Source organism: Pseudophryne corroboree, chromosome 4 (genome assembly GCF_028390025.1).
Source record: "Pseudophryne corroboree isolate aPseCor3 chromosome 4, aPseCor3.hap2, whole genome shotgun sequence".
Lineage (NCBI taxonomy): Eukaryota > Metazoa > Chordata > Amphibia > Anura > Myobatrachidae > Pseudophryne > Pseudophryne corroboree.
The window spans coordinates 23,378,580-23,405,174 of record NC_086447.1 but is presented as its reverse complement, the minus strand read 5'-3'; the positions used below and the strand labels follow the sequence as shown (position 1 = coordinate 23,405,174).

The 26,595-nt window shown below is 36.6% G+C and overlaps 20 non-coding genes across 20 annotated transcripts; 13 read left to right on the top strand and 7 right to left on the bottom strand.

Moving 5' to 3' along the window:
* Positions 1–47: 47 nt before the first annotated feature.
* On the bottom strand, positions 48–121 carry TRNAN-GUU (transfer RNA asparagine (anticodon GUU)). Its single transcript has one exon. It is a non-coding gene; the product is annotated as a tRNA-Asn (tRNA).
* A 186-nt stretch (positions 122–307) lies between these two features.
* On the top strand, positions 308–379 carry TRNAM-CAU (transfer RNA methionine (anticodon CAU)). The gene has a single exon. It is a non-coding gene; the product is annotated as a tRNA-Met (tRNA).
* Positions 380–1,474: 1,095 nt separating this feature from the next.
* Positions 1,475–1,546, top strand: TRNAM-CAU (transfer RNA methionine (anticodon CAU)). Its single transcript has one exon. It is a non-coding gene; the product is annotated as a tRNA-Met (tRNA).
* An 829-nt stretch (positions 1,547–2,375) lies between these two features.
* TRNAY-GUA (transfer RNA tyrosine (anticodon GUA)) lies at positions 2,376–2,449 on the bottom strand. The gene has a single exon. It is a non-coding gene; the product is annotated as a tRNA-Tyr (tRNA).
* A 1,353-nt stretch (positions 2,450–3,802) lies between these two features.
* TRNAM-CAU (transfer RNA methionine (anticodon CAU)) lies at positions 3,803–3,874 on the top strand. Its single transcript has one exon. It is a non-coding gene; the product is annotated as a tRNA-Met (tRNA).
* Positions 3,875–4,701: 827 nt separating this feature from the next.
* On the bottom strand, positions 4,702–4,775 carry TRNAN-GUU (transfer RNA asparagine (anticodon GUU)). Its single transcript has one exon. It is a non-coding gene; the product is annotated as a tRNA-Asn (tRNA).
* A 2,260-nt stretch (positions 4,776–7,035) lies between these two features.
* TRNAN-GUU (transfer RNA asparagine (anticodon GUU)) lies at positions 7,036–7,109 on the bottom strand. The gene has a single exon. It is a non-coding gene; the product is annotated as a tRNA-Asn (tRNA).
* A 186-nt stretch (positions 7,110–7,295) lies between these two features.
* TRNAM-CAU (transfer RNA methionine (anticodon CAU)) lies at positions 7,296–7,367 on the top strand. Its single transcript has one exon. It is a non-coding gene; the product is annotated as a tRNA-Met (tRNA).
* A 1,095-nt stretch (positions 7,368–8,462) lies between these two features.
* TRNAM-CAU (transfer RNA methionine (anticodon CAU)) lies at positions 8,463–8,534 on the top strand. The gene has a single exon. It is a non-coding gene; the product is annotated as a tRNA-Met (tRNA).
* A 1,095-nt stretch (positions 8,535–9,629) lies between these two features.
* Positions 9,630–9,701, top strand: TRNAM-CAU (transfer RNA methionine (anticodon CAU)). The gene has a single exon. It is a non-coding gene; the product is annotated as a tRNA-Met (tRNA).
* Positions 9,702–10,783: 1,082 nt separating this feature from the next.
* TRNAM-CAU (transfer RNA methionine (anticodon CAU)) lies at positions 10,784–10,855 on the top strand. Its single transcript has one exon. It is a non-coding gene; the product is annotated as a tRNA-Met (tRNA).
* Positions 10,856–11,682: 827 nt separating this feature from the next.
* TRNAN-GUU (transfer RNA asparagine (anticodon GUU)) lies at positions 11,683–11,756 on the bottom strand. Its single transcript has one exon. It is a non-coding gene; the product is annotated as a tRNA-Asn (tRNA).
* A 1,353-nt stretch (positions 11,757–13,109) lies between these two features.
* Positions 13,110–13,181, top strand: TRNAM-CAU (transfer RNA methionine (anticodon CAU)). The gene has a single exon. It is a non-coding gene; the product is annotated as a tRNA-Met (tRNA).
* A 4,597-nt stretch (positions 13,182–17,778) lies between these two features.
* On the top strand, positions 17,779–17,850 carry TRNAM-CAU (transfer RNA methionine (anticodon CAU)). The gene has a single exon. It is a non-coding gene; the product is annotated as a tRNA-Met (tRNA).
* A 1,094-nt stretch (positions 17,851–18,944) lies between these two features.
* TRNAI-AAU (transfer RNA isoleucine (anticodon AAU)) lies at positions 18,945–19,016 on the top strand. Its single transcript has one exon. It is a non-coding gene; the product is annotated as a tRNA-Ile (tRNA).
* An 835-nt stretch (positions 19,017–19,851) lies between these two features.
* Positions 19,852–19,925, bottom strand: TRNAN-GUU (transfer RNA asparagine (anticodon GUU)). The gene has a single exon. It is a non-coding gene; the product is annotated as a tRNA-Asn (tRNA).
* Positions 19,926–20,111: 186 nt separating this feature from the next.
* Positions 20,112–20,183, top strand: TRNAM-CAU (transfer RNA methionine (anticodon CAU)). The gene has a single exon. It is a non-coding gene; the product is annotated as a tRNA-Met (tRNA).
* A 1,094-nt stretch (positions 20,184–21,277) lies between these two features.
* Positions 21,278–21,349, top strand: TRNAI-AAU (transfer RNA isoleucine (anticodon AAU)). The gene has a single exon. It is a non-coding gene; the product is annotated as a tRNA-Ile (tRNA).
* An 835-nt stretch (positions 21,350–22,184) lies between these two features.
* On the bottom strand, positions 22,185–22,258 carry TRNAN-GUU (transfer RNA asparagine (anticodon GUU)). Its single transcript has one exon. It is a non-coding gene; the product is annotated as a tRNA-Asn (tRNA).
* Positions 22,259–24,773: 2,515 nt separating this feature from the next.
* TRNAM-CAU (transfer RNA methionine (anticodon CAU)) lies at positions 24,774–24,845 on the top strand. Its single transcript has one exon. It is a non-coding gene; the product is annotated as a tRNA-Met (tRNA).
* The last annotated feature ends 1,750 nt before the right edge of the window (positions 24,846–26,595 follow it).

Sequence of the window (26,595 nt, the reverse complement as noted above, 5' to 3'; positions counted from 1 at the left end):
GACTTATCTACTTAAAGATCACCAAAATTTGATCACATGGTCAGTTACGTCCCTGGGTGGGATTGAACCACCAACCTTTCGGTTAACAGCTGAATGCGCTAACCGATTGCGCCACAGAGACAGCTTGCAAAAGCATGTACTGACAAAGGCTAAAAAGCATTCATCTAGAAAGTTTCCTAGAAAAAGGTTAAAAAGGCAATAATCTGGAGAGTTTTGCAAGATTTTTCTTCCATTGACCAATGAAGAAACACATTGGTACTTTCACATGATGAGTGAGTACTTCAGGATCTCTGACACTAACATGAGCAGCAGAGTGGCGCAGCGGAAGCGTGCTGGGCCCATAACCCAGAGGTCGATGGATCGAAACCATCCTCTGCTATGTGCACTTAATTTTTTGTTAATTAAATTCTTCCAAAACTGGGATTGATATTTTGACTCTTTTATTTTTACTTAAAGTACAATAACTTTTAACATTTTAATTTGTTTTAATAGTATATTGACAGCATTGTTTTCTTTCAGAAATCCACTTAATTTTCTTTACCCTATTACTGAAATGGTAATTGACAAAAACAAGCTACATTGTCACCAGAAGAGCAATGCAAAATGTACAATTGATATTTCAAAATCATCTTTCCAGCTTGAATTTAAATGATGCATTGGGGCAATGATTTTGTGAGAAACATCTTCACCCTTAAATAAAGATTTTCTTAACTTCTTACCTGTGTGCTGATTATATATCACCTGGTTTTCACATTAAACAGATTCCCACTTGAGAAAGCAGCAAGGATGCAGTGAGGTTTATGTTTCCTGGTGTCAACCTGTATTATTTCAGTGGACATTGTAATGAGGATGCATCTTGCTGCCTTTCCAATGAAGCAAGTTTTAATCAGTAATAGGTGAAAAACCATTCCTACAAAGGTGTTAATCAGAGACTTGGCTTTGTGGACACTTTTCAGAGAGCAAATGTGTTAGCATAAAAATAAAGCCATAAAATGGAGAGCTGATTAATCACTCAATTGGATTTCTCTGCCTGCGTAATTTTTTTTCTCTGCAACCCCATGCTAAATTGTGCTTCCTGTTTTTTATAAAATGACTTAATCAAATCTGACTCTGATTGCATCAGAGAAGGCCAGGTACCCTACACTATAAGAGGTGGTTTGAAATTTTGACTTGTCTACTTAAAGATCACCAAAATTTGATCACACGGTCAATAACATCCCTGGGTGGGATTGAACCACCAACCTTTAGGTTAACAGCCGAATGCGCTTACCGATTGCGCCACAGCGACAGCTTGCAAAAGCATGTACTGACAAAGGCTAAAAAGCATTCATCTAGAAAGTTTCCTAGAAAAAGCTTAAAAAGGCAATAATCTGGAGAGTTTTGCAAGATTTTTCTTCCATTGACCAACGAAGAAACACATTGGTACTTTCACATGATGAGTGAGTACATCAGGATCTCTGACACTAACATGAGCAGCAGAGTGGCGCAGCGGAAGCGTGCTGGGCCCATAACCCAGAGGTCGATGGATCGAAACCATCCTCTGCTATGTGCACTTAATTTTTTGTTAATTAAATTCTTCCAAAACTGGGATTGATATTTTGACTCTTTTATTTTTACTTAAAGTACAATAACTTTTAACATTTTAATTTGTTTTAATAGTATATTGACAGCATTGTTTTCTTTCAGAAATCCACTTAATTTTCTTTACCCTATTACTGAAATGGTAATTGACAAAAACAAGCTACATTGTCACCAGAAGAGCAATGCAAAATGTACAATTGATATTTCAAAATCATCTTTCCAGCTTGAATTTAAATGATGCATTGGGGCAATGATTTTGTGAGAAACATCTTCACCCTTAAGTAAAGATTTTCTTAACTTCTTACCTGTGTGCTGATTATATATCACCTGGTTTTCACATTAAACAGATTCCCACTTGAGAAAGCAGCAAGGATGCAGTGAGGTTTATGTTTCCTGGTGTCAACCTGTATTATTTCAGTGGACATTGTAATGAGGATGCATCTTGCTGCCTTTCCAATGAAGCAAGTTTTAATCAGTAATAGGTGAAAAACCATTCCTACAAAGGTGTTAATCAGAGACTTGGCTTTGTGGACACTTTTCAGAGAGCAAATGTGTTAGCATAAAAATAAAGCCATAAAATGGAGAGCTGATTAATCACTCAATTGGATTTCTCTGCCTGCGTAATTTTTTTTTTCTGCAACCCCATGCTAAATTGTGCTTCCTGTTTTTTATAAAATGACTTAATCAAATCTGATTGCATCAGAGAAGGCCAGGTACCCTACACTATAAGAGGTGGTTTGAAATTTTGACTTGTCTACTTAAAGATCACCAAAATTTGATCACATGGTCAGTTACGTCCCTGGGTGGGATTGAACCACCAACCTTTCGGTTTACAGCTGAATGCGCTAACCGATTGCGCCACAGAGACAGCTTGCAAAAGCATGTACTGACAAAGGCTAAAAAGCATTCATCTAGAAAGTTTCCTAGAAAAAGGTTAAAAAGGCAATAATCTGGAGAGTTTTGCAAGATTTTTCTTCCATTGACCAATGAAGAAACACATTGGTACTTTCACATGATGAGTGAGTACTTCAGGATCTCTGACACTAACATGAGCAGCAGAGTGGTGCAGCGGAAGCGTGCTGGGCCCATAACCCAGAGGTCGATGGATCGAAACCATCCTCTGCTATGTGCACTTAATTTTTTGTTAATTAAATTCTTCCAAAACTGGGATTGATATTTTGACTCTTTTATTTTTACTTAAAGTACAATAACTTTTAACATTTTAATTTGTTTTAATAGTATATTGACAGCATTGTTTTCTTTCAGAAATCCACTTAATTTTCTTTACCCTATTACTGAAATGGTAATTGACAAAAACAAGCTACATTGTCACCAGAAGAGCAATGCAAAATGTACAATTGATATTTCAAAATCATCTTTCCAGCTTGAATTTAAATGATGCATTGGGGCAATGATTTTGTGAGAAACATCTTCACCCTTAAGTAAAGATTTTCTTAACTTCTTACCTGTGTGCTGATTATATATCACCTGGTTTTCACATTAAACAGATTCCCACTTGAGAAAGCAGCAAGGATGCAGTGAGGTTTATGTTTCCTGGTGTCAACCTGTATTATTTCAGTGGACATTGTAATGAGGATGCATCTTGCTGCCTTTCCAATGAAGCAAGTTTTAATCAGTAATAGGTGAAAAACCATTCCTACAAAGGTGTTAATCAGAGACTTGGCTTTGTGGACACTTTTCAGAGAGCAAATGTGTTAGCATAAAAATAAAGCCATAAAATGGAGAGCTGATTAATCACTCAATTGGATTTCTCTGCCTGCGTAATTTTTTTTCTCTGCAACCCCATGCTAAATTGTGCTTCCTGTTTTTTATAAAATGACTTAATCAAATCTGACTCTGATTGCATCAGAGAAGGCCAGGTACCCTACACTATAAGAGGTGGTTTGAAATTTTGACTTGTCTACTTAAAGATCACCAAAATTTGATCACACGGTCAATAACATCCCTGGGTGGGATTGAACCACCAACCTTTAGGTTAACTGCCGAATGCGCTTACCGATTGCGCCACAGAGACAGCTTGCAAAAGCATGTACTGACAAAGGCTAAAAAGCATTCATCTAGAAAGTTTCCTAGAAAAAGGTTAAAAAGGCAATAATCTGGAGAGTTTTGCAAGATTTTTCTTCCATTGACCAACGAAGAAACACATTGGTAATTTCACATGATGAGTGAGTACTTCAGGATCTCTGACACTAACATGAGCAGCAGAGTGGCGCAGCGGAAGCGTGCTGGGCCCATAACCCAGAGGTCGATGGATCGAAACCATCCTCTGCTATGTGCACTTAATTTTTTGTTAATTAAATTCTTCCAAAACTGGGATTGATATTTTGACTCTTTTATTTTTACTTAAAGTACAATAACTTTTAACATTTTAATTTGTTTTAATAGTATATTGACAGCATTGTTTTCTTTCAGAAATCCACTTAATTTTCTTTACCCTATTACTGAAATGGTAATTGACAAAAACAAGCTACATTGTCACCAGAAGAGCAATGCAAAATGTACAATTGATATTTCAAAATCATCTTTCCAGCTTGAATTTCAATGATGCATTGGGGCAACGATTTTGTGAGAAACATCTTCACCCTTAAATAAAGATTTTCTTAACTTCTTACCTGTGTGCTGATTAGATATCACCTGGTTTTCACATTAAACAGATTCCCACTTGAGAAAGCAGCAAGGATGCAGTGAGGTTTATGTTTCCTGGTGTCAACCTGTATTATTTCAGTGGACATTGTAATGAGGATGCATCTTGCTGCCTTTCCAATGAAGCAAGTTTTAATCAGTAATAGGTGAAAAACCATTCCTACAAAGGTGTTCATCAGAGACTTGGCTTTGTGGACACTTTTCAGAGAGCAAATGTGTTAGCATAAAAATAAAGCCATAAAATGGAGAGCTGATTAATCACTCAATTGGATTTCTCTGCCTGCATAATTTTTTTTCTCTGCAACCCCATGCTAAATTGTGCTTCCTGTTTTTTATAAAATGACAATCAAATCTGATTGCATCAGAGAAGGCCAGGTACCCGACACTATAAGAGATGATTTGAAATTTTGACTTGTCTACTTAAAGATCACCAAAATTTGATCACACGGTCAGTTACGTCCCTGGGTGGGATTGAACCACCAACCTTTCGGTTAACAGCCGAATGCGCTAACTGATTGCGCCACAGAGACAGCTTGCAAAAGCATGTACTGACAAAGGCTAAAAAGCATTCATCTAGAAAGTTTCCTAGAAAAAGGTTAAAAAGGCAATAATCTGGAGAGTTTTGCAAGATTTTTCTTCCACTGACCAACAAAGAAACACATTGGTACTTTCACATGATGAGTGAGTACTTCAGGATCTCTTACACTTACATGAGCAGCAGAGTGGCGCAGCGGAAGCGTGCTGGGCCCATAACCTAGAGGTCGATGGATTAAAACCATCCTCTGCTATGTGCACTTAATTTTTTGTTAATTAAATTCTTCCAAAACTGGGATTGATATTTTGACTCTTTTATTTTTACTTAAAGTACAATAACTTTTAACATTTTAATTTGTTTTAATAGTATATTGACAGCATTGTTTTCTTTCAGAAATCCACTTAATTTTCTTTACCCTATTACTGAAATGGTAATTGACAAAAACAAGCTACATTGTCACCAGAAGAGCAATGCAAAATGTACAATTGATATTTCAAAATCATCTTTCCAGCTTGAATTTCAATGATGCATTGGGGCAACAATTTTGTGAGAAACATCTTCACCCTTAAATAAAGATTTTCTTAACTTCTTACCTGTGTGCTGATTAGATATCACCTGGTTTTCACATTAAACAGATTCCCACTTGAGAAAGCAGCAAGGATGCAGTGAGGTTTATGTTTCCTGGTGTCAACCTGTATTATTTCAGTGGACATTGTAATAAGGATGCATCTTGCTGCCTTTCCAATGAAGCAAGTTTTAATCAGTAATAGGTGAAAAACCATTCCTACAAAGGTGTTAATCAGAGACTTGGCTTTGTGGACACTTTTCAGAGAGCAAATGTGTTAGCATAAAAATAAAGCCATAAAATGGAGAGCTGATTAATCACTCAATTGGATTTCTCTGCCTGCATAATTTTTTTTCTCTGCAACCCCATGCTAAATTGTGCTTCCTGTTTTTTATAAAATGACTTAATCAAATCTGACTCTGATTGCATCAGAGAAGGCCAGGTACCCTACACTATAATAGGTGGTTTGAAATTTTGACTTGTCTACTTAAAGATCACCAAAATTTGATCACACGGTCAATAACATCCCTGGGTGGGATTGAACTACCAACCTTTAGGTTAACAGCAGAATGCGCTTACCGATTGCGCCACAGAGACAGCTTGCAAAAGCATGTACTGACAAAGGCTAAAAAGCATTCATCTAGAAAGTTTCCTAGAAAAAGGTTAAAAAGGCAATAATCTGGAGAGTTTTGCAAGATTTTTCTTCCATTGACCAACGAAGAAACACATTGGTACTTTCACATGATGAGTGAGTACATCAGGATCTCTGACACTAACATGAGCAGCAGAGTGGCACAGCGGAAGCGTGCTGGGCCCATAACCCAGAGGTCGATGGATCGAAACCATCCTCTGCTATGTGCACTTAATTTTTTGTTAATTAAATTCTTCCAAAACTGGGATTGATATTTTGACTCTTTTATTTTTACTTAAAGTACAATAACTTTTAACATTTTAATTTGTTTTAATAGTATATTGACAGCATTGTTTTCTTTCAGAAATCCACTTAATTTTCTTTACCCTATTACTGAAATGGTAATTGACAAAAACAAGCTACATTGTCACCAGAAGAGCAATGCAAAATGTACAATTGATATTTCAAAATCATCTTTCCAGCTTGAATTTAAATGATGCATTGGGGCAATGATTTTGTGAGAAACATCTTCACCCTTAAATAAAGATTTTCTTAACTTCTTACCTGTGTGCTGATTATATATCACCTGGTTTTCACATTAAACAGATTCCCACTTGAGAAAGCAGCAAGGATGCAGTGAGGTTTATGTTTCCTGGTGTCAACCTGTATTATTTCAGTGGACATTGTAATGAGAATGCATCTTGCTGCCTTTCCAATGAAGCAAGTTTTAATCAGTAATAGGTGAAAAACCATTCCTACAAAGGTGTTAATCAGAGACTTGGCTTTGTGGACACTTTTCAGAGAGCAAATGTGTTAGCATAAAAATAAAGCCATAAAATGGAGAGCTGATTAATCACTCAATTGGATTTCTCTGCCTGCGTAATTTTTTTTTTCTGCAACCCCATGCTAAATTGTGCTTCCTGTTTTTTATAAAATGACTTAATCAAATCTGACTCTGATTGCATCAGAGAAGGCCAGGTACCCTACACTATAAGATGTGGTTTGAAATTTTGACTTGTCTACTTAAAGATCACCAAAATTTGATCACATGGTCAGTTACGTCCCTGGGTGGGATTGAACCACCAACCTTTCGGTTAACAGCTGAATGTGCTAACCGATTGCACCACAGAGACAGCTTGCAAAAGCATGTACTGACAAAGGCTAAAAAGCATTCATCTAGAAAGTTTCCTAGAAAAAGGTTAAAAAGGCAATAATCTGGAGAGTTTTGCAAGATTTTTCTTCCATTGACCAATGAAGAAACACATTGGTACTTTCACATGATGAGTGAGTACTTCAGGATCTCTTACACTTACATGAGCAGCAGAGTGGCGCAGCGGAAGCGTGCTGGGCCCATAACCCAGAGGTCGATGGATCGAAACCATCCTCTGCTATGTGCACTTATTTTTTTGTTAATTAAATTCTTCCAAAACTGGGATTGATATTTTGACTCTTTTATTTTTACTTAAAGTACAATAACTTTTAACATTTTAATTTGTTTTAATAGTATATTGACAGCATTGTTTTCTTTCAGAAATCCACTTAATTTTCTTTACCCTATTACTGAAATGGTAATTGACAAAAACAAGCTACATTGTCACCAGAAGAGCAATGCAAAATGTACAATTGATATTTAAAAATCATCTTTCCAGCTTGAATTTCAATGATGCATTGGGGCAACAATTTTGTGAGAAACATCTTCACCCTTAAATAAAGATTTTCTTAACTTCTTACCTGTGTGCTGATTAGATATCACCTGGTTTTCACATTAAACAGATTCCCACTTGAGAAAGCAGCAAGGATGCAGTGAGGTTTATGTTTCCTGGTGTCAACCTGTATTATTTCAGTGGACATTGTAATGAGAATGCATCTTGCTGCCTTTCCAATGAAGCAAGTTTTAATCAGTAATAGGTGAAAAACCATTCCTACAAAGGTGTTAATCAGAGACTTGGCTTTGTGGACACTTTTCAGAGAGCAAATGTGTTAGCATAAAAATAAAGCCATAAAATGGAGAGCTGATTAATCACTCAATTGGATTTCTCTGCCTGCGTAATTTTTTTTTTCTGCAACCCCATGCTAAATTGTGCTTCCTGTTTTTTATAAAATGACTTAATCAAATCTGACTCTGATTGCATCAGAGAAGGCCAGGTACCCTACACTATAAGAGGTGGTTTGAAATTTTGACTTGTCTACTTAAAGATCACCAAAATTTGATCACATGGTCAGTTACGTCCCTGGGTGGGATTGAACCACCAACCTTTCGGTTAACAGCTGAATGTGCTAACCGATTGCGCCACAGAGACAGCTTGCAAAAGCATGTACTGACAAAGGCTAAAAAGCATTCATCTAGAAAGTTTCCTAGAAAAAGGTTAAAAAGGCAATAATCTGGAGAGTTTTGCAAGATTTTTCTTCCATTGACCAATGAAGAAACACATTGGTACTTTCACATGATGAGTGAGTACTTCAGGATCTCTTACACTTACATGAGCAGCAGAGTGGCGCAGCGGAAGCGTGCTGGGCCCATAACCCAGAGGTCGATGGATCGAAACCATCCTCTGCTATGTGCACTTATTTTTTTGTTAATTAAATTCTTCCAAAACTGGGATTGATATTTTGACTCTTTTATTTTTACTTAAAGTACAATAACTTTTAACATTTTAATTTGTTTTAATAGTATATTGACAGCATTGTTTTCTTTCAGAAATCCACTTAATTTTCTTTACCCTATTACTGAAATGGTAATTGACAAAAACAAGCTACATTGTCACCAGAAGAGCAATGCAAAATGTACAATTGATATTTAAAAATCATCTTTCCAGCTTGAATTTCAATGATGCATTGGGGCAACAATTTTGTGAGAAACATCTTCACCCTTAAATAAAGATTTTCTTAACTTCTTACCTGTGTGCTGATTAGATATCACCTGGTTTTCACATTAAACAGATTCCCACTTGAGAAAGCAGCAAGGATGCAGTGAGGTTTATGTTTCCTGGTGTCAACCTGTATTATTTCAGTGGACATTGTAATAAGGATGCATCTTGCTGCCTTTCCAATGAAGCAAGTTTTAATCAGTAATAGGTGAAAAACCATTCCTACAAAGGTGTTAATCAGAGACTTGGCTTTGTGGACACTTTTCAGAGAGCAAATGTGTTAGCATAAAAATAAAGCCATAAAATGGAGAGCTGATTAATCACTCAATTGGATTTCTCTGCCTGCATAATTTTTTTTCTCTTCAACCCCATGCTAAATTGTGCTTCCTGTTTTTTATAAAATGACTTAATCAAATCTGACTCTGATTGCATCAGAGAAGGCCAGGTACCCTACACTATAATAGGTGGTTTGAAATTTTGACTTGTCTACTTAAAGATCACCAAAATTTGATCACACGGTCAATAACATCCCTGGGTGGGATTGAACTACCAACCTTTAGGTTAACAGCAGAATGCGCTTACCGATTGCGCCACAGAGACAGCTTGCAAAAGCATGTACTGACAAAGGCTAAAAAGCATTCATCTAGAAAGTTTCCTAGAAAAAGCTTAAAAAGGCAATAATCTGGAGAGTTTTGCAAGATTTTTCTTCCATTGACCAACAAAGAAACACATTAGTACTTTCACATGATGAGTGAGTACATCAGGATCTCTGACACTAACATGAGCAGCAGAGTGGCGCAGCGGAAGCGTGCTGGGCCCATAACCCAGAGGTCGATGGATCGAAACCATCCTCTGCTATGTGCACTTAATTTTTTGTTAATTAAATTCTTCCAAAACTGGGATTGATATTTTGACTCTTTTATTTTTACTTAAAGTACAATAACTTTTAACATTTTAATTTGTTTTAATAGTATATTGACAGCATTGTTTTCGTTCAGAAATCCACTTAATTTTCTTTACCCTATTACTGAAATGGTAATTGACAAAAACAAGCTACATTGTCACCAGAAGAGCAATGCAAAATGTACAATTGATATTTCAAAATCATCTTTCCAGCTTGAATTTAAATGATGCATTGGGGCAATGATTTTCTGTGAAACATCTTCACCCTTAAATAAAGATTTTCTTAACTTCTTACCTGTGTGCTGATTAGATATCACCTGGTTTTCACATTAAACAGATTCCCACTTGAGAAAGCAGCAAGGATGCAGTGAGGTTTATGTTTCCTGGTGTCAACCTGTATTATTTCAGTGGACATTGTAATGAGGATGCATCTTGCTGCCTTTCCAATGAAGCAAGTTTTAATCAGTAATAGGTGAAAAACCATTCCTACAAAGGTGTTAATCAGAGACTTGGCTTTGTGGACACTTTTCAAAGAGCAAATGTGTTAGCATAAAAATAAAGCCATATCAGCTATTAATCACTCAATTGGATTTCTCTGCCTGCATATTTTTTTTTCTCTGCAACCCAATGCTAAATTGTGCTTCCTGTTTTTTATAAAATGACTTAATCAAATCTGATTGCATCAGAGAAGGCCAGGTACCCTACACTATAAGAGGTGGTTTGAAATTTTGACTTGTCTACTTAAAGATCACCAAAATTTGATCACACGGTCAATAACATCCCTGGGTGGGATTGAACCACCAACCTTTAGGTTAACTGCCGAATGCGCTTACCGATTGCGCCACAGAGACAGCTTGCAAAAGCATGTACTGACAAAGGCTAAAAAGCATTCATCTAGAAAGTTTCCTAGAAAAAGGTTAAAAAGGCAATAATCTGGAGAGTTTTGCAAGATTTTTCTTCCATTGACCAACGAAGAAACACATTGGTAATTTCACATGATGAGTGAGTACTTCAGGATCTCTGACACTAGCATGAGCAGCAGAGTGGCGCAGCGGAAGCGTGCTGGGCCCATAACCCAGAGGTCGATGGATCGAAACCATCCTCTGCTATGTGCACTTAATTTTTTGTTAATTAAATTCTTCCAAAACTGGGATTGATATTTTGACTCTTTTATTTTTACTTAAAGTACAATAACTTTTAACATTTTAATTTGTTTTAATAGTATATTGACAGCATTGTTTTCTTTCAGAAATCCACTTAATTTTCTTTACCCTATTACTGAAATGGTAATTGACAAAAACAAGCTACATTGTCACCAGAAGAGCAATGCAAAATGTACAATTGATATTTCAAAATCATCTTTCCAGCTTGAATTTCAATGATGCATTGGGGCAACGATTTTGTGAGAAACATCTTCACCCTTAAATAAAGATTTTCTTAACTTCTTACCTGTGTGCTGATTAGATATCACCTGGTTTTCACATTAAACAGATTCCCACTTGAGAAAGCAGCAAGGATGCAGTGAGGTTTATGTTTCCTGGTGTCAACCTGTATTATTTCAGTGGACATTGTAATGAGGATGCATCTTGCTGCCTTTCCAATGAAGCAAGTTTTAATCAGTAATAGGTGAAAAACCATTCCTACAAAGGTGTTAATCAGAGACTTGGCTTTGTGGACACTTTTCAGAGAGCAAATGTGTTAGCATAAAAATAAAGCCATAAAATGGAGAGCTGATTAATCACTCAATTGGATTTCTCTGCCTGCATAATTTTTTTTCTCTGCAACCCCATGCTAAATTGTGCTTCCTGTTTTTTATAAAATGACAATCAAATCTGACTGCATCAGAGAAGGCCAGGTACCCGACACTATAAGAGGTGATTTGAAATTTTGACTTGTCTACTTAAAGATCACCAAACTTTGATCACACGGTCAGTTACGTCCCTGGGTGGGATTGAACCACCAACCTTTCGGTTAACAGCCGAATGCGCTAACTGATTGCGCCACAGAGACAGCTTGCAAAAGCATGTACTGACAAAGGCTAAAAAGCATTCATCTAGAAAGTTTCCTAGAAAAAGGTTAAAAAGGCAATAATCTGGAGAGTTTTGCAAGATTTTTCTTCCATTGACCAACAAAGAAACACATTGGTACTTTCACATGATGAGTGAGTACTTCAGGATCTCTTACACTTACATGAGCAGCAGAGTGGCGCAGCGGAAGCGTGCTGGTCCCATAACCTAGAGGTCGATGGATTAAAACCATCCTCTGCTATGTGCACTTAATTTTTTGTTAATTAAATTCTTCCAAAACTGGGATTGATATTTTGACTCTTTTATTTTTACTTAAAGTACAATAACTTTTAACATTTTAATTTGTTTTAATAGTATATTGACAGCATTGTTTTCTTTCAGAAATCCACTTAATTTTCTTTACCCTATTACTGAAATGGTAATTGACAAAAACAAGCTACATTGTCACCAGAAGAGCAATGCAAAATGTACAATTGATATTTCAAAATCATCTTTCCAGCTTGAATTTCAATGATGCATTGGGGCAACAATTTTGTGAGAAACATCTTCACCCTTAAATAAAGATTTTCTTAACTTCTTACCTGTGTGCTGATTAGATATCACCTGGTTTTCACATTAAACAGATTCCCACTTGAGAAAGCAGCAAGGATGCAGTGAGGTTTATGTTTCCTGGTGTCAACCTGTATTATTTCAGTGGACATTGTAATAAGGATGCATCTTGCTGCCTTTCCAATGAAGCAAGTTTTAATCAGTAATAGGTGAAAAACCATTCCTACAAAGGTGTTAATCAGAGACTTGGCTTTGTGGACACTTTTCAGAGAGCAAATGTGTTAGCATAAAAATAAAGCCATAAAATGGAGAGCTGATTAATCACTCAATTGGATTTCTCTGCCTGCATAATTTTTTTTCTCTGCAACCCCATGCTAAATTGTGCTTCCTGTTTTTTATAAAATGACTTAATCAAATCTGACTCTGATTGCATCAGAGAAGGCCAGGTACCCTACACTATAATAGGTGGTTTGAAATTTTGACTTGTCTACTTAAAGATCACCAAAATTTGATCACACGGTCAATAACATCCCTGGGTGGGATTGAACTACCAACCTTTAGGTAAACAGCAGAATGCGCTTACCGATTGCGCCACAGAGACAGCTTGCAAAAGCATGTACTGACAAAGGCTAAAAAGCATTCATCTAGAAAGTTTCCTAGAAAAAGCTTAAAAAGGCAATAATCTGGAGAGTTTTGCAAGATTTTTCTTCCATTGACCAACAAAGAAACACATTAGTACTTTCACATGATGAGTGAGTACATCAGGATCTCTGACACTAACATGAGCAGCAGAGTGGCGCAGCGGAAGCGTGCTGGGCCCATAACCCAGAGGTCGATGGATCGAAACCATCCTCTGCTATGTTCACTTATTTTTTTGTTAATTAAATTCTTCCAAAACTGGGATTGATATTTTGACTCTTTTATTTTAACTTAAAGTACAATAACTTTTAACATTTTCATTTGTTTTAATAGTATATTGACAGCATTGTTTTCTTTCAGAAATCCACTTAATTTTCTTTACCCTATTACTGAAACGGTAATTGACAAAAACAAGCTACATTGTCACCAGAAGAGCAATGCAAAATGTACAATTGATATTTCAAAATCATCTTTCCAGCTTGAATTTCAATGATGCATTGGGGCAACGATTTTGTGAGAAACATCTTCACCCTTAAATAAAGATTTTCTTAACTTCTTACCTGTGTGCTGATTAGATATCACCTGGTTTTCACATTAAACAGATTCCCACTTGAGAAAGCAGCAAGGATGCAGTGAGGTTTATGTTTCCTGGTGTCAACCTGTATTATTTCAGTGGACATTGTAATGAGGATGCATCTTGCTGCCTTTCCAATGAAGCAAGTTTTAATCAGTAATAGGTGAAAAACCATTCCTACAAAGGTGTTAATCAGAGACTTGGCTTTGTGGATACTTTTCAGAGAGAAAATGTGTTAGCATAAAAATAAAGCCATAAAATGGAGAGCTGATTAATCACTCAATTGGATTTCTCTGCCTGCATAATTTTTTTTCTCTGCAACCCCATGCTAAATTGTGCTTCCTGTTTTTTATAAAATGACTTCATCAAATCTGACTCTGATTGCATCAGAGAAGGCCAGGTACCCTACACTATAAGAGGTGGTTTGAAATTTTGACTTGTCTACTTAAAGATCACCAAAATTTGATCACACGGTCAATAACATCCCTGGGTGGGATTGAACCACCAACCTTTAGGTTAACAGCCGAATGCGCTTACCGATTGCGCCACAGAGACAGCTTGCAAAAGCATGTACTGACAAAGGCTAAAAAGCATTCATCTAGAAAGTTTCCTAGAAAAAGGTTAAAAAGGCAATAATCTGGAGAGTTTTGCAAGATTTTTCTTCCATTGACCAACGAAGAAACACATTGGTACTTTCACATTATGAGTGAGTACTTCAGGATCTCTGACACTAACATGAGCAGCAGAGTGGCGCAGCGGAAGCGTGCTGGGCCCATAACCTAGAGGTCGATGGATTAAAACCATCCTCTGCTATGTGCACTTAATTTTTTGTTAATTAAATTCTTCCAAAACTGGGATTGATATTTTGACTCTTTTATTTTTACTTAAAGTACAATAACTTTTAACATTTTAATTTGTTTTAATAGTATATTGACAGCATTGTTTTCTTTCAGAAATCCACTTAATTTTCTTTACCCTATTACTGAAATGGTAATTGACAAAAACAAGCTACATTGTCACCAGAAGTGCAATGCAAAATGTACAATTGATATTTCAAAATCATCTTTCCAGCTTGAATTTCAATGATGCATTGGGGCAACGATTTTGTGAGAAACATCTTCACCCTTAAATAAAGATTTTCTTAACTTCTTACCTGTGTGCTGATTAGATATCACCTGGTTTTCACATTAAACAGATTCCCACTTGAGAAAGCAGCAAGGATGCAGTGAGGTTTATGTTTCCTGGTGTCAACCTGTATTATTTCAGTGGACATTGTAATGAGGATGCATCTTGCTGCCTTTCCAATGAAGCAAGTTTTAATCAGTAATAGGTGAAAAACCATTCCTACAAAGGTGTTAATCAGAGACTTGGCTTTGTGGATACTTTTCAGAGAGAAAATGTGTTAGCATAAAAATAAAGCCATAAAATGGAGAGCTGATTAATCACTCAATTGGATTTCTCTGCCTGCATAATTTTTTTTCTCTGGAACCCCATGCTAAATTGTGCTTCCTGTTTTTTATAAAATGACTTCATCAAATCTGACTCTGATTGCATCAGAGAAGGCCAGGTACCCTACACTATAAGAGGTGGTTTGAAATTTTGACTTGTCTACCTAAAGATCACCAAAATTTGATCACACGGTCAATAACATCCCTGGGTGGCATTGAACCACCAACCTTTAGGTTAAAAGCCGAATGCACTTACCGATTGCGCCACAGAGACAGCTTGCAAAAGCTTGTACTGACAAAGGCTAAAAAGCATTCATCTAGAAAGTTTCCTAGAAAAAGGTTAAAAAGGCAATAATCTGGAGAGTTTTGCAAGATTTTTCTTCCATTGACCAACGAAGAAACACATTGGTACTTTCACATGATGAGTGAGTACTTCAGGATCTCTTACACTTACATGAGCAGCAGAGTGGCGCAGCGGAAGAGTGCTGGGCCCATAACCCAGAGGTCGATGGATTGAAACCATCCTCTGCTATATGCACTTATTTTTTTGTTAATTAAATTCTTCCAAAACTGGGATTGATATTTTGACTCTTTTATTTTTACTTAAAGTACAATAACTTTTAACATTTTAATTTGTTTTAATAGTATATTGACAGCATTGTTTTCTTTCAAAAATCCACTTAATTTTCTTTACCCTATTACTGAAATGGTAATTGACAAAAACAAGCTACATTGTCACCAGAAGAGCAATGCAAAATGTACAATTGATATTTCAAAATCATCTTTCCAGCTTGAATTTCAATGATGCATTGGGGCAACAATTTTGTGAGAAACATCTTCACCCTTAAATAAAGATTTTCTTAACTTCTTACCTGTGTGCTGATTAGATATCACCTGGTTTTCACATTAAACAGATTCCCACTTGAGAAAGCAGCAAGGATGCAGTGAGGTTTATGTTTCCTGGTGTCAACCTGTATTATTTCAGTGGACATTGTAATGAGGATGCATCTTGCTGCCTTTCCAATGAAGCAAGTTTTAATCAGTAATAGGTGAAAAACCATTCCTACAAAGGTGTTATTCAGAGACTTGGCTTTGTGGACACTTTTCAGAGAGCAAATGTGTTAGCATAAAAATAAAGCAATACAATGGAGAGCTGATTAATCACTCAATTGGATTTCTCTGCCTGCATAATTTTTTTTCTCTGCAACCCCATGCTAAATTGTGCTTCCTGTTTTTTATAAAATGACTTAATCAAATCTGACTCTGATTGCATCAGAGAAGGCCAGGTACCCTACACTATAAGAGGTGGTTTGAAATTTTGGCTTGTCTACTTAAAGATCACCAAAATTTGATCACACGGTCAGTTACGTCCCTTGGTGGGATTGAACCAGCAACCTTTCGGTTAACAGCCGAATGCGCTAACCGATTGCGCCACAGAGACAGCTTGCAAAAGCATGTACTGACAAAGGATAAAAAGCATTCATCTAGAAAGTTTCCTAGAAAAAGGTTAAAAAGGCAATAATCTGGAGAGTTTTGCAAGATTTTTCTTCCATTGACCATCGAAGAAACACATTGGTACTTTCACATGATGAGTGAGTACTTCAGGATCTCTTACACTTACATGAGCAGCAGAGTGGCGCAGCGGAAGCGTGCTGGGCCCATAACCTAGAGGTCGATGGATCGAAACCATCCTCTGCTATGTGCACTTATTTTTTCTGTTAATTAAATTCTTCCAAAACTGGGATTGATATTTTGACTCTTTTATTTTTACTTAAAGTACAATAACTTTTAACATTTTAATTTGTTTTAATAGTATATTGACAGTATTGTTTTCTTTCAGAAATCCACTTAATTTTCTTTACCCTATTACTGAAATGGTAATTGACAAAAACAAGCTACATTGTCACCAGAAGAGCAATGCAAAATGTACAATTGATATTTCAAAATCATCTTTCCAGCTTGAATTTAAATGATGCATTGGGGCAATGATTTTGTGAGAAACATCTTCACCCTTAAATAAAGATTTTCTTAACTTCTTACCTGTGTGCTGATTATATATCACCTGGTTTTCACATTAAACAGATTCCCACTTGAAAAAGCAGCAAGGATGCAGTGAGGTTTATGTTTCCTGGTGTCAACCTGTATTATTTCAGTGGACATTGTAATGAGGATGCATCTTGCTGCCTTTCCAATGAAGCAAGTTTTAATCAGTAATAGGTGAAAAACCATTCCTACAAAGGTGTTAATCAGAGACTTGGCTTTGTGGACACTTTTCAAAGAGCAAATGTGTTAGCATAAAAATAAAGCCATAAAATGGAGAGCTGATTAATCACTCAATTGGATTTCTCAGCCTGCATAATTTTTTTTCTCTGCAACCCCATGCTAAATTGTGCTTCCTGTTTTTTATAAAATGACTTAATCAAATCTGACTCTGATTGCATCAGAGAAGGCCAGGTACCCTACACTATAAGAGGTGGTTTGAAATTTTGACTTGTCTACTTAAAGATCACCAAAATTTGATCACACGGTCAATAACATCCCTGGGTGGGATTGAACCACCAACCTTTAGGTTAACAGCCGAATGCGCTTACCGATTGCGCCACAGAGACAACTTGCAAAAGCATGTACTGACAAAGGCTAAAAAGCATTCATCTAGAAAGTTTCCTAGAAAAAGGTTAAAAAGGCAATAATCTGGAGAGTTTTGCAAGATTTTTCTTCCATTGACCAACGAAGAAACACATTGGTACTTTCACATGATGAGTGAGTACTTCAGGATCTCTGACACTAACATGAGCAGCAGAGTGGCGCAGCGGAAGCGTGCTGGGCCCATAACCCAGAGGTCGATGGATCGAAACCATCCTCTGCTATGTGCACTTAATTTTTTGTTAATTAAATTCTTCCAAAACTGGGATTGATATTTTGACTCTTTTATTTTTACTTAAAGTACAATAACTTTTAACATTTTAATTTGTTTTAATAGTATATTGACAGCATTGTTTTCTTTCAGAAATCCACTTAATTTTCTTTACCCTATTGCTGAAATGGTAATTGACAAAAACAAGCTACATTGTCACCAGAAGAGCAATGCAAAATGTACAATTGATATTTCAAAATCATCTTTCCAGCTTGAATTTCAATGATGCATTGGGGCAACGATTTTGTGAGAAACATCTTCACCCTTAAAGAAAGATTTTCTTAACTTCTTACCTGTGTGCTGATTAGATATCACCTGGTTTTCACATTAAACAGATTCCCACTTGAGAAACAACAAGGATGCAGTGAGGTGTATGTTTCCTGGTGTCAACCTGTATTATTTCAGTGGACATTGTAATGAGGATGCATCTTGCTGCCTTTCCAATGAAGCAAGTTTTAATCAGTAATAGGTGAAAAACCATTCCTACAAAGGTGTTAATCAGAGACTTGGCTTTGTGGACACTTTTCAGAGAGCAAATGTGTTAGCATAAAAATAAAGCCATAAAATGGAAAGCTGATTAATCACTCAATTGGATTTCTCTGCCTGCATAATTTTTTTTCTCTGCAACCCCATGCTAAATTGTGCTTCCTGTTTTTTATAAAATTACTTAATCAAATCTGACTCTGATTGCATCAGAGAAGGCCAGATACCCTACACTATAAGAGGTGGTTTGAAATTTTGACTTGTCTACTTAAAGATCACCAAAATTTGATCACACGGTCAGTTACGTCCATGGGTGGGATTGAACAACCAACCTTTCGGTTAACAGCCGAATGCGCTTACCGATTGCGCCACAGAGACAGCTTGCAAAAGCATGTGCTGATAAAGGCTAAAAAGCATTCATCTAGAAAGTTTCCTAGAAAAAGGTTAAAAAGGCAATAATCTGGAGAGTTTTGCAAGATTTTTCTTCCATTGACCAACGAAGAAACACATTGGTACTTTTACATGATGAGTGAGTACTTCAGGATCTCTGACACTAACATGAGCAGCAGAGTGGCGCAGTGGAAGCGTGCTGGGCCAATAACCCAGAGGTCGATGGATCGAAACCATCCTCTGCTATGTGCACTTATGTTTTTGTTAATTAAATTCTTCCAAAACTGGGATTGATATTTAGACTCTTTTATTTTTACTTAAAGTACAATAACTTTTAACATTTTAATTTGTTTTAATAGTATATTGACAGCATTGTTTTCTTTCAGAAATCCACTTAATTTTCTTTACCCTATTACTGAAATGGTAATTGACAAAAACAAGCTACATTGTCACCAGAAGAGCAATGCAAAATGTACAATTGATATTTCAAAATCATCTTTCCAGCTTGAATTTCAATGATGCATTGGGGCAACGATTTTGTGAGAAACATCTTCACCCTTAAAGAAAGATTTTCTTAACTTCTTACCTGTGTGCTGATTAGATATCACCTGGTTTTCACATTAAACAGATTCCCACTTGAGAAAGCAGCAAGGATGCAGTGAGGTTTATGTTTCCTGGTGTCAACCTGTATTATTTCAGTGGACATTGTAATGAGGATGCATCTTGCTGCCTTTCCAATGAAGCAAGTTTTAATCAGTAATAGGTGAAAAACCATTCCTACAAAGGTGTTAATCAGAGACTTGGCTTTGTGGACACTTTTCAGAGAGCAAATGTGTTAGCATAAAAATAAAGCCATAAAATGGAGAGCTGATTGATCACTCAATTCGATTTCTCTGCCTGCATAATTTTTTTTCTCTGCAACCCCTTGCTAAATTGTGCTTCCTGTTTTTTATAAAATGACTTAATAAAATCTGACTCTGATTGCATCAGAGAAGGCCAGGTACCTTACACTATAAGAGGTGGTTTGAAATTTTGACTTGTCTACTTAAAGATCACCAAGATTTGATCACACGGTCAGTTACGTCCCTGGGTGGGATTGAATCACCAACCTTTCGGTTAACAGCCGAATGCGCTTACCGATTGCGCCACAGAGACAACTTGCAAAAGCATGTACTGACAAAGGCTAAAAAGCATTCATCTAGAAAGTTTCCTAGAAAAAGGTTAAAAAGGCAATAATCTGGAGAGTTTTGCAAGATTTTTCTTCCATTGACCAACGAAGAAACACATTGGTACTTTCACATGATGAGTGAGTACTTCAGGATCTCTGACACTAACATGAGCAGCAGAGTGGCGCAGCGGAAGCGTGCTGGGCCCATAACCCAGAGGTCGATGGATCGAAACCATCCTCTGCTATGTGCACTTAATTTTTTGTTAATTAAATTCTTCCAAAACTGGGATTGATATTTTGACTCTTTTATTTTTACTTAAAGTACAATAACTTTTAACATTTTAATTTGTTTTAATAGTATATTGACAGCATTGTTTTCTTTCAGAAATCCACTTAATTTTCTTTACCCTATTGCTGAAATGGTAATTGACAAAAACAAGCTACATTGTCACCAGAAGAGCAATGCAAAATGTACAATTGATATTTCAAAATCATCTTTCCAGCTTGAATTTCAATGATGCATTGGGGCAACGATTTTGTGAGAAACATCTTCACCCTTAAAGAAAGATTTTCTTAACTTCTTACCTGTGTGCTGATTAGATATCACCTGGTTTTCACATTAAACAGATTCCCACTTGAGAAACAACAAGGATGCAGTGAGGTGTATGTTTCCTGGTGTCAACCTGTATTATTTCAGTGGACATTGTAATGAGGATGCATCTTGCTGCCTTTCCAATGAAGCAAGTTTTAATCAGTAATAGGTGAAAAACCATTCCTACAAAGGTGTTAATCAGAGACTTGGCTTTGTGGACACTTTTCAGAGAGCAAATGTGTTAGCATAAAAATAAAGCCATAAAATGGAAAGCTGATTAATCACTCAATTGGATTTCTCTGCCTGCATAATTTTTTTTCTCTGCAACCCCATGCTAAATTGTGCTTCCTGTTTTTTATAAAATTACTTAATCAAATCTGACTCTGATTGCATCAGAGAAGGCCAGATACCCTACACTATAAGAGGTGGTTTGAAATTTTGACTTGTCTACTTAAAGATCACCAAAATTTGATCACACGGTCAGTTACGTCCATGGGTGGGATTGAACAACCAACCTTTCGGTTAACAGCCGAATGCGCTTACCGATTGCGCCACAGAGACAGCTTGCAAAAGCATGTGCTGATAAAGGCTAAAAAGCATTCATCTAGAAAGTTTCCTAGAAAAAGGTTAAAAAGGCAATAATCTGGAGAGTTTTGCAAGATTTTTCTTCCATTGACCAACGAAGAAACACATTGGTACTTTTACATGATGAGTGAGTACTTCAGGATCTCTGACACTAACATGAGCAGCAGAGTGGCGCAGTGGAAGCGTGCTGGGCCAATAACCCAGAGGTCGATGGATCGAAACCATCCTCTGCTATGTGCACTTATGTTTTTGTTAATTAAATTCTTCCAAAACTGGGATTGATATTTTGACTCTTTTATTTTTACTTAAAGTACAATAACTTTTAACATTTTAATTTGTTTTAATAGTATATTGACAGCATTGTTTTCTTTCAGAAATCCACTTAATTTTCTTTACCCTATTACTGAAATGGTAATTGACAAAAACAAGCTACATTGTCACCAGAAGAGCAATGCAAAATGTACAATTGATATTTCAAAATCATCTTTCCAGCTTGAATTTCAATGATGCATTGGGGCAACGATTTTGTGAGAAACATCTTCACCCTTAAAGAAAGATTTTCTTAACTTCTTACCTGTGTGCTGATTAGATATCACCTGGTTTTCACATTAAACAGATTCCCACTTGAGAAAGCAGCAAGGATGCAGTGAGGTTTATGTTTCCTGGTGTCAACCTGTATTATTTCAGTGGACATTGTAATGAGGATGCATCTTGCTGCCTTTCCAATGAAGCAAGTTTTAATCAGTAATAGGTGAAAAACCATTCCTACAAAGGTGTTAATCAGAGACTTGGCTTTGTGGACACTTTTCAGAGAGCAAATGTGTTAGCATAAAAATAAAGCCATAAAATGGAGAGCTGATTGATCACTCAATTCGATTTCTCTGCCTGCATAATTTTTTTTCTCTGCAACCCCTTGCTAAATTGTGCTTCCTGTTTTTTATAAAATGACTTAATAAAATCTGACTCTGATTGCATCAGAGAAGGCCAGGTACCTTACACTATAAGAGGTGGTTTGAAATTTTGACTTGTCTACTTAAAGATCACCAAGATTTGATCACACGGTCAGTTACGTCCCTGGGTGGGATTGAATCACCAACCTTTCGGTTAACAGCCGAATGCGCTTACCGATTGCGCCACAGAGACAGCTTGCAAAAGCATGTACTGACAAAGGCTAAAAAGCATTCATCTAGAAAGTTTCCTAGAAAAAGGTTAAAAATTCAATAATCTGGAGAGTTTTGCAAGATTTTTCTTCCATTGACCAACGAAGAAACACATTGGTACTTTCACATGATGAATGAGTACTTCAGGATCTCTTACACTTACATGAGCAGCAGAGTGGCGCAGCGGAAGCGTGCTGGTCCCTTAACCCAGAGGTCGATGGATCGAAACCATCCTCTGTAATGTGCACTTATTTTTTTGTTAATTAAATTCTTCCAAAACTGGGATTGATATTTTGACTCTTTTATTTTTACTTAAAGTACAATAACTTTTAACATTTTAATTTGTTTTAATAGTATATTGACAGCATTGTTTTCTTTCAGAAATCCACTTAATTTTCTTTACCCTATTACTGAAATGGTAATTGACAAAAACAAGCTACATTGTCACCAGAAGAGCAATGCAAAATGTACAATTGATATTTCAAAATCATCTTTCCAGCTTGAATTTCAATGATGCATTGGGGCAATGATTTTGTGAGAAACATCTTCACCCTTAAATAAAGATTTTCTTAACTTCTTACCTGTGTGCTGATTAGATATCACCTGGTTTTCACATTAAACAGATTCCCACTTGAGAAAGCAGCAAGGATGCAGTGAGGTTTATGTTTCCTGGTGTCAACCTGTATTATTTCAGTGGACATTGTAATGAGGATACATCTTGCTGCCTTTCCAATGAAGCAAGTTTTAATCAGTAATAGGTGAAAAACCATTCCTACAAAGGTGTTAATCAGAGACTTGGCTCTGTGGACACTTTTCAGAGAGCAAATGTGTTAGCATAAAAATAAAGCCATAAAATGGAGAGCTGATTAATCACTCAATTGGATTTCTCTGCCTGCATAATTTTTTTTCTCTGCAACCCCATGCAAAATTTTGCTTCCTGTTTGTTATAAAATGACTTAATCAAATCTGACTGCATCAGAGAAGGCCAGGTACCCTACACTATAAGAGGTGGTTTGAAATTTTGACTTGTCTACTTAAAGATCACCAAAATTTGATCACACGGTCAATAACATCCCTGGGTGGGATTGAACCACCAACCTTTAGGTTAACAGCCGAATGCGCTTGCCGATTGCGCCACAGAGACAGCTTGCAAAAGCATGTACTGACAAAGGCTAAAAAGCATTCATCTAGAAAGTTTCCTAGTAAAAGGTTAAAAAGGCAATAATCTGGAGAGTTTTGCAAGATTTTTCTTCCATTGACCAACGAAGAAACACATTGGTACTTTCACATGATGAGTGAGTACATCAGGATCTCTGACACTAACATGAGCCGCAGAGTGGTGCAGCGGAAGCGTGCTGGGCCCATAACCCAGAGGTCGATGGATCGAAACCATCCTCTGCTATGTGCACTTATTTTTTTGTTAATTAAATTCTTCCAAAACTGGGATTGATATTTTGACTCTTTAATTTTTCTTAAAGTACAATAACTTTTAACATTTTAATTTGTTTTAATAGTATATTGACAGCATTGTTTTCTTTCAGAAATCCACTTAATTTTCTTTACCCTATTACTGAAATGGTAATTGACAAAAACAAGCTACATTGTCACCAGAAGAGCAATGCAAAATGTACAATTGATATTTCAAAATCATCTTTCCAGCTTGAATTTCAATAAATGCATTGGGGCAATGATTTTGTGAGAAACATCTTCACCCTTAAATAAAGATTTTCTTAACTTCTTACCTGTGTGCTGATTAGATATCACCTGGTTTTCACATTAAACAGATTCCCACTTGAGAAAGCAGCAAGGATGCAGTGAGGTTTATGTTTCCTTGTGTCAACCTGTATTATTTCAGTGGACATTGTAATGAGGATGCATCTTGCTGCCTTTCCAATGAAGCAGGTTTTAATCAGTAATAGGTGAAAAACCATTCCTACAAAGGTGTTAATCAGAGACTTGGCTTTGTGGACACTTTTCAGAGAGCAAATGTGTTAGCATAAAAATAAAGCCATAAAATGGAGAGCTGATTAATCACTCAATTGGATTTCTCTGCCTGCATAATTATTTTTCTCTGCAACCCCATGCTAAATTGTGCTTCCTGTTTTTTTATAAAACGACTTAATCAAATCTGACTCTGATTGCATCAGAGAAGGCCAGGTACCCTACACTATAAGAGGTGGTTTGAAATTTTGACTTGTCTACTTAAAGATCACCAAAATTTGATCACACGGTCAATAACATCCCTGGGTGGGATTGAACCACCAACCTTTAGGTTAACAGCCGAATGCGCTAACCGATTGCGCCACAGATACAGCTTGCGAAAGTGTGTACTGACAAAGGCTAAAAAGCATTCATCTAGAAAGTTTCCTAGAAAAAGGTTAAAAAGGCAATAATCTGGAGAGTTTTGCAAGATTTTTCTTCCATTGACCAACGAAGAAACACATTGGTACTTTCACATGATGAGTGAGTACATCAGGATCTCTGACACTAACATGAGCAGCAGAGTGGCGCAGCGGAAGCGTGCTGGGCCCATAACCCAGAGGTCGATGGATCGAAACCATCCTCTGCTATGTGCACTTAATTTTTTGTTAATTAAATTCTTCCAAAACTGGGATTGATATTTTGACTCTTTTATTTTTACTTAAAGTACAATAACTTTTAACATTTTAATTTGTTTTAATAGTATATTGACAGCATTGTTTTCTTTCAGAAATCCACTTAATTTTCTTTATCCTATTACTGAAATGGTAATTGACAAAAACAAGCTACATTGTCACCAGAAGAGCAATGCAAAATGTACAATTGATATTTCAAAATCATCTTTCCAGCTTGAATTTCAATGATGCATTGGGGCAACGATTTTGTGAGAAACATCTTCACACTTAAAGAAAGATTTTCTTAACTTCTTACCTGTGTGCTGATTAGATATCACCTGGTTTTCACATTAAACAGATTCCCACTTGAGAAAGCAGCAAGGATGCAGTGAGGTTTATGTTTCCTGGTGTCAACCTGTATTATTTCAGTGGACATTGTAATGAGGATGCATCTTGCTGCCTTTCCAATGAAGCAAGTTTTAATCAGTAATAGGTGAAAAACCATTCCTACAAAGGTGTTAATCAGAGACTTGGCTTTGTGGACACTTTTCAAAGAGCAAATGTGTTAGCATAAAAATAAAGCCATAAAATGGAGAGCTGATTAATCACTCAATTGGATTTCTCTGCCTGCATAATTTTTTTTCTCTGCAACCCCATGCTAAATTGTGCTTCCTGTTTTTTATAAAATGACTTCATCAAATCTGACTGCATCAGAGAAGGCCAGGTACCCTACACTATAAGAGGTGGTTTGAAATTTTGACTTGTCTACTTAAAGATCACCAAAATTTGATCACACGGTCAATAACATCCCTGGGTGGGATTGAACCACCAACCTTTAGGTTAACAGCTGAATGCGCTTACCGATTGCGCCACAGAGACAGCTTGCAAAAGCATGTACTGACAAAGGCTAAAAAGCATTCATCTAGAAAGTTTCCTAGAAAAAGGTTAAAAAGGCAATAATCTGGAGAGTTTTGCAAGATTTTTCTTCCATTGACCAACGAAGAAACACATTGGTACTTTCACATGATGAGTGAGTACATCAGGATCTCCGACACTAACATGAGCAGCAGAGTGGCGCAGCGGAAGCGTGCTGGGCCCGTAAACCAGAGGTCGATGGATCGAAACCATCCTCTGCTATGTGCACTTAATTTTTTGTTAATTAAATTCTTCCAAAACTGGGATTGATATTTTGACTCTTTTATTTTTACTTAAAGTACAATAACTTTTAACATTTTAATTTGTTTTAATAGTATATTGACAGCATTGTTTTCTTTCAGAAATCCACTTAATTTTCTTTACCCTATTACTGAAATGGTAATTGACAAAAACAAGCTACATTGTCACCAGAAGAGCAATGCAAAATGTACAATTGATATTTCAAAATCATCTTTCCAGCTTGAATTTCAATGATGCATTGGGGCAATGATTTTGTGAGAAACATCTTCACCCTTAAATAAAGATTTTCTGAACTTCTTACCTGTGTGCTGATTAGATATCACCTGGTTTTCACATTAAACAGATTCCCACTTGAGAAAGCAGCAAGGATGCAGTGAGGTTTATGTTTCCTGGTGTCAACCTGTATTATTTCAGTGGACATTGTAATGAGGATGCATCTTGCTGCCTTTCCAATGAAGCAAGTTTTAATCAGTAATAGGTGAAAAACCATTCCTACAAAGGTGTTAATCAGAGACTTGGCTTTGTGGACACTTTTCAGAGAGCAAATGTG